Raw genomic sequence first — 7,007 nt, forward strand, 5'->3', positions numbered from 1 at the left:
ACACCTGTGCTGATTAAATGAATTACCGTCACAACTAAAGAATGGCGGGAAAATTGAACAAAGGAAGACAAGAAACCAGTGAAAACAAACTAAATGTCCATGATAATGAAACTAATGAATGTTTGTGACGGCATTAAGTTACATGAGAGATAAAAATTAAAATGATATAAAATCTTACATGTAATAAGAACTATGTAAAACTTGCATATTATAGCCTACTTTTTCCACATTCAGCCCTATATTTGGAGAGCATTTTGCGTTTAAAAGACGGGCTTGAGCTCTGCGTGTTTAAAAAGGCAAAGGTTTACGACACTTGATCTCGTAGTCAAGACTCAGTGGCTGTCGCTATGGAAACAGACGCTAAAACGCGCAAATGAGCTTCTCTACTAATTTTTGTGCAATTGATTTCTTAATATTTGCTACAGTATTCTAATCCACACTGCAAAATCATTAAGAGTTGAGCTATGTGTAGGCTGGGAGCATGTCTATGTTCCCACAGCCCTATATTCCCACAGCCCTTACCCTAACCCTAACATACCTAAACCTACCCCTCACAGGAGGGAGACTTGTCTGGGATGTTATTGGGCTATCCCTGTACTAGTATAAGCACTAAAACCTACCCTTCGTGGGGGAATTAGGCTTGATTATTTGACAGGTCTAAAACTTACCCCTCACAGGAGGGAGACTTGTCTGGGATGTAACTGGGCTATCCCTACCAGCACAAGCACTAAAACCTACCCTTCTTAGGTTAAATGAGAGAACATAAGACTGTGGGAACATAGGACTGAGGGAACATATGGTTGGAGGAACATATGGCTGTGGGAACATGGTGCCTAATTTTCAAGATTTTCAGTAAAAAAAAAAATTATTAGAAATGTAGGAACATAGGACAGTGGGAACATAGGGCTGACCCCTGTAGGGGAAATGTAAAATATGGGACAAATCCCGATTTCATTTTACCTTGAAATTGCCTTTGTTATCTTGTATTTTATTGGACTGGTGGCAACACCCCCGTTCATAATATCGAATTTCATACTCGGAAAAAGCTTACTTTCCCAGTTGAACATTTACACTGTAAAATCCAACAGTTGTTCTAGTTAACTTTGGGCCTACTTAATTGTAAAACTCTTGTAAGCTGTGGGGTAGCTACTATTCACATAGCCTATAAGCCTGATAGGCTACTCAGAAAACCCATGTTAAGATTAGCCTAATTGATTGGTTTGAGTGCCATATTGAGTGCCTTAAATCTTAATCTCATGTCCTCCACTTCTACAGTTATTTCTTCCTGGTTGCATCACTCATTTCACAAAGTCGTCTTGAATGCTGAACACCACATAAGCTGACTTCATAAACTGATGTTGATTTTCCTAAAATGTTTTGCTCCGCATTATGGTGATCACTGTTCCATTTGGTTGGGCACTTGGAACTTTGTTTATAGGCTTGTAATTCTCTTTCTATTGATGCAGCGATTCAACAAGAAATCAGTTAGGCCTATTTGTGGTTTCAAACGAAGAGCAGTAAGTTATTAATTTTACCAATAACAATTTTATTTCCTGTTTTTGTTGTGCTACTACTGATACAAGACAGCAAATCACATTTTAAAACATTAAAACAAAGCAATTCCTTAATTTATTCATGCCGAAATGCACTGACTCTGGGAGTCATTCATTCTGAGTAGGTACACTAAGTCAAGAGTAAATCTAAAGTAAAATTATCAAGTACTCTATACAGTTCTTTTTTCATTACTAGAATGCGTGTAAGTGAACTATACTAAATTGTCAGTACAACATACTATTCCAGTTTTTTAAGTCAATTCACACCCTGCTTTCTACGAATGTCATTTGTTTCCATTTTAAAGTCGACATGAACACCTGAACACCAATACATGAGGAGGAGTGAGAACAGAGATATTTTCGGTTGTAAAGCTGCTAGACTAGGTAAGAAGGTGTGCTGTTGCTTGGAGGTCTGCCAGACAGGTAGAAACAATAATAACTTTACAAAACTTTGTAAAGCATGTAGGAAGATTACTGAATTTGACCTTGAGAAGATCTATGTGAGGTACTAAGTGAGTTGAATCACTGTAAAAAGTGAACAGCTGGATCAACTTAAAAAAATGACTTCAATTGGTAACACCTAAACAAATTAAGTTTTCTCAACTTAAATTATTTATGTGTTACCAATTGAAATAATTTTTTTAAGTTGATCCAACAGTTCACTTTTTACAGGAATCACTTGCTGATCTGTCACATAACACAGTCTAAGAAACCCTGAATCTATAGTCAGAAGATGTGACAACTTTCAAATGTGAACCCTTGAACTGACACAAAGAGATGCAAAAAATATTGAGTTTTATAAATAGCATTCAATATTTAAAAATATCTTAAAAAAGAGATAGACCAATGTCCCCTGCTGTCTGGACCAAGACAACAGGCAGTATCTAGGACTACGATACTTTTCGCTTTGACAAATGTTTCTGGGTAAGATTAAGAAAGAAAACCTGACATACATGCGCATTAGATGGCTGGGAGATTTTTCAACCACCTCTTGCCTGAACACGCCCAATGTCTTTGTCTCTACTGCCACCCCGTGTTCACATCTTAAACGGCAGGGATGGAGCTTTAATTTCAGCAATTAAAAAAGTAGTTTTAGTGGAGAACATACAGTTTCTTAAACTTGCTTGCTTAAACTAAAAGCAAATGAACAGTAACTACCCAGCTAACAATTTAACGTTCTGGGAACGTTCTGGGAACGTTAGTTTTTGGTTCCCAGAACGTTCCCAGAACGTTCCCAAGAACGTTCCCTATTGGTTAGCCAGGAAAGTTTTCTTTACGTTAATAGAACGTTCCCTATAGGTTAGGGGAACGTTCCCGGAACGTTCCCGAAAGGTTCCCAGAACGTTCCCGAAAGGTTCCCGCAAGGTTCTCGTAACGTTCCCGGAAGGTTAGGGGAACGTTCCCGGAACGTTGCCGAAAGGTTCCCAGAACGTTCCCGGAACGTTCTCCTAACGTCTACACATCCTGATATGCCTGTACACAAATTGTAGGTCTACAAACAACATATTCTACATTGTTTATTGTTCAAACACTTAAGAATCCTATGAATATATTATTACAATAAATTGAATTTACAGAAACTATCACTAATAAGTAAATCAATCAGTTTGTATTAAATAAATAAATCAGCACACAATCCATGTTTTTGTTTATTCATTGTTTAATTATCAACCTAAAATAAGTCATTAAAAACAGCGTTAGCAAAATGTATTCAGGAACAGTAATTTACATTTAATATTTCAAACATGAAAATATTTCAAATAAAACTGCACAAACATTTTAATTAAAACGATCTTTTTGCAAACTGTAGCCTATAACTTTGGCTATAAAGTTGAAAAAGTATTCATTTATATACAATATACATGAATGTGCCAATCTTCACTCCGCTCAAAACATTTAAACTCCCAACACCATCTGCAAATTTAACAAGAAAATTAAAAGACAACGCGTTACATGGACACACAATCCCATGCCAAAATTCAAGCCCTGTAATGGCATTAATATTCATCTGGAGCAAATGAAAAGAGTGAGGTGGGATTGTGGATCACAATTGGGATCACAAGCTGTAGGAGATATGAGCACGAGCGCTGCTGGTATCATGTATTTATTCAGATATTTCAGCATCAATGTGTATAGAAAAATTTATATATTTCAAAACACTACATTGCATTTATTTATATTGCACTATTTATTATTTCAGACTACAAATCAAAAAAGGAATGTTTTATATAGGGGTAAGGATACCCATATTAAGCCTCTCTCTCTGAAGTCAAATAAAAAACAGAGAAAATAATATTTAAGTCTAGTGAACTCTGACCTGCGAATTCGCTCTACCTTTTATGTATAAGTCTCACCTCCAATGAAGAATTTGAAAACCTGTAACTGCTGTGTTGTTTATGAGAAAGAAAGTGAAAAAAAGTTTGAAACTGCTATCAATTTTTTTTTTTTAATCTCTGTGACTTTACACCTACAAATTCCACTGTCACAGGTGCTCAGTTTTGCTATAATGAAACCCTCACAGAACATGGTAATAATCAGCCATCCATGCAAAAGCAAAGGTCGGTGTAGTTTACAGGTGCATCTGTCCAGGCCAACATCTGATGCCTTGATGCCTTCCGCTGGGATCCCAGAAAACCTGAAATAAAAAAATAGTACAGTTCAAAATCTATCATACATACATCTCATCTGGTATCACAAATTATCATTCCAGGTTCACTTTAAGATATGCTCAATATTAGTGCTGCACAATATTGAAAAATTTAGAGTTTATTTAGAGATATCAGCCGTATGGTTTAGTGCATGCGCTAACGGCTCCAGGTTTGTATCTGGTAAATTACCCCACTAATAATGCCCAGAATGGTACCAAACTACTACAGTAGTACAAATAGGTTCTGTACTCATTAAACGAGGCATTGGAAAGTTTGTAAGTACATCAGGAGTTTATTTAAATAACACTTGCCTGACGGCGAATGCTACTGCTGATGTTGACGTCACTTTATGAGTACAGAACCTATTTGTACTACTCATTTTCCCCGACATAGAGCAGACCGGCACACAACAAAAACTGCTGTTCGGATGTTCCCTTTTCTGATATTTTAGCCTTCGTGACATTTTAATTAAAACAGAAGTAAGAATTTTAGTGTAATAAGCAAAAATTAACAGTAAACTCAGAGATCACCTACCGCTGCAGATGTGTACGGAAGTGAAAAGCGGAAATGCTTAGACCTCTTTCCGGTTCAACCGCTGGGCGCTCCGCATAACCTCTATTGGGGGGATTTTGTAGAGTGAACCTGCATAGAAAATTACAATAGATAACAAGCATAGATAAATACAATAGAAGAAAAACACAGTTGAAATAAGCAGTGCATTATGTTTTTCAGTTAAATCTAACTTATCAGGTACAGAAATTGATTTATCAAAATGTAAAATAAGTCTTCAGTGTAAAAATAAAATAACTATAAAATGAATGTATCTTTGCTAAAGCTACAAGTCATTCTCTCTTTTGATGTTTGATCACCATTGGCGACACAAACAGCTGCGGGTACGTTAGGCTGCTGTCCCTTTAAGACGAATGCGCAGAACTAATATAAATGACACGCATCCGTTTTCTTTCTGTTTAAAACACAAGACAAGAGGAAACTCGCCATTTTGACTTCATTTTGCGTGCACGTGTCTGTTTAAGCTAAAAAAAAAAGTGAAAGAGAACTGAATTCGGCTAAACTCACCTTCTTCATCTACTGACTGTGGATGGCATCAAGGTCTTGTCCTGAAGAATACAGGGCCAAACAATAGGGATTTTATCTCATCTGGTAACAAGAGCAAAGCCATAACTTTAAGAACTCTAATGATATATTTACCCCCTGATATTGCATTGGGGATATCAATTCAAACATTTTTAAAGGCTAAGAGTATGAGCCACAGCTGCCCAAGATATCTAGGGGTTGCAAATTAGTCATGGCTATAAACCTGTATGCATGGCATCTACTTTGTATTTTTTATAAAGCAATGTTCTATGCATTTGTCCCTGTCAAATAAACATTAAATAAATAAATCTGTGAAAAATAACTGCCTAAAGTTGTCGACCCCCTGAACCGCATTTAAAAGTACAAAGAATTTCAGTATTGATCAATAAAAAAAAATAAAAAAATACATAAATACCTTTGAGTTGGACAGTATGTTGTCAGTCTCATTGGCCAACATAATTCAAAACAGACCTAAAGAAATAAAATAAAATATAGTAATCATCAGGATATCATGTTATCATAATAGTTAAATGAATTATTATAACTATGACCATTATAATATTGTATTAGTCGCCTATTATTTAGCTGATTATTTAGCTTACAGGCTTCTCAAGGACAATCTCACTGAAAAAACTTGGGGTTAATGATTTTAAAATGTGAGACTTATTTCAAAAGCATAAATCTTACAGACCCCAAACCTTTGGACAGCAGTGCACTGCATGTTTGAGGTGGTTTTGCTTACTAGTCATATGGTTCATAGAGATTTTCTTGGACAGGGAGTGCAGCAGGCCATCACAGCATGATGATCTAGGAACATAACATGCTGTTTGTCACAGAGCCAAAAATATTACATGTGATAGGTTTATTACAAGGAACCAAGCTAGAACAGAGGTGAAATGCAGAAAAGATAAATATATACAAATCTTAAGATAATATATTGTGAAATAAATGCATATGGAATTATCATCATGATTAAACAATAACTCACCCCTTGTTGTAGAGTTTTATTTTTTCTCTCGCTATTCTGAAATCACATTTTAGCAATATTGGTAAGTAACGTCACTGATTAAGTTAACAATACAGTGCATTCTTTTTGGTTAGCCTAAATAAATTAGCTTACTTCCCATTGACAAATTACCAGCAAAACTATCAAAAACTGTTATCTACACTAAATATGTGTTTAAAAACCCAAACTTTCATAAATAAGACCTCAACTTAACGTAACTTAGGCCTAACGTTGTCTTTTGAAACCGGTTAGCTAGCGTAGATGCTAACGGACTTTTTCAAAGACATAAAACCATTTCTTTAAAATAAATATTTAACAGAAGCGTGTCAATTACACGTAAGAAATGTGTCAGGGGCGTTTGTGTGTATTATTTGTGAGATTTTGTTGTCTAAACTTACCTGAAAGCAGTGAAACCAACAGCGAGAGACGGGAGTTTTGTTGTTTGTCAGTTGTCGATGACGTTTCCATCTGCTCTCGAGCAGCGCACGTGCTCCAGTGTTTGATCACGCGCATGCGCATTAAAACACTTCAAAGTCATGCAGCATTTAAATAAACATATAGAATTAAAATATAACATAATTTAAAATATCATTAATAAAAAGTTATTGCGAATAGATCTGAACGTTGTTGGTTATCTTATAACCTTAGGGGACCGTACTGACGACGTTGTCAGTTGGTAATCTGCCTGTTAATAGTAGGCTAAGT

General features: G+C 35.9%; 1 long non-coding RNA gene across 2 annotated transcripts; it reads right to left on the bottom strand.

The window, feature by feature from the left end:
- Nucleotides 1-3,641: 3,641 nt before the first annotated feature.
- Nucleotides 3,642-6,418, bottom strand: LOC308693364. Of its 2 annotated transcripts, none has more exons than XR_014030439.1 (6): nt 6,285-6,418; nt 6,039-6,103; nt 5,712-5,767; nt 5,279-5,319; nt 4,736-4,843; nt 3,642-4,188 (listed from the first exon to the last, which is right to left on the bottom strand). It is a non-coding gene; the product is annotated as an uncharacterized lncRNA (long non-coding RNA). The 2 variants fall into 2 exon arrangements; XR_014030440.1 differs by having other exon boundaries at nt 4,051-4,188; nt 5,279-5,359.
- Nucleotides 6,419-7,007: the final 589 nt, after the last annotated feature.

This window comes from Scardinius erythrophthalmus, assembly GCF_964197995.2.
Source record: "Scardinius erythrophthalmus genome assembly, chromosome: 1".
NCBI lineage: Eukaryota > Metazoa > Chordata > Actinopteri > Cypriniformes > Leuciscidae > Scardinius > Scardinius erythrophthalmus.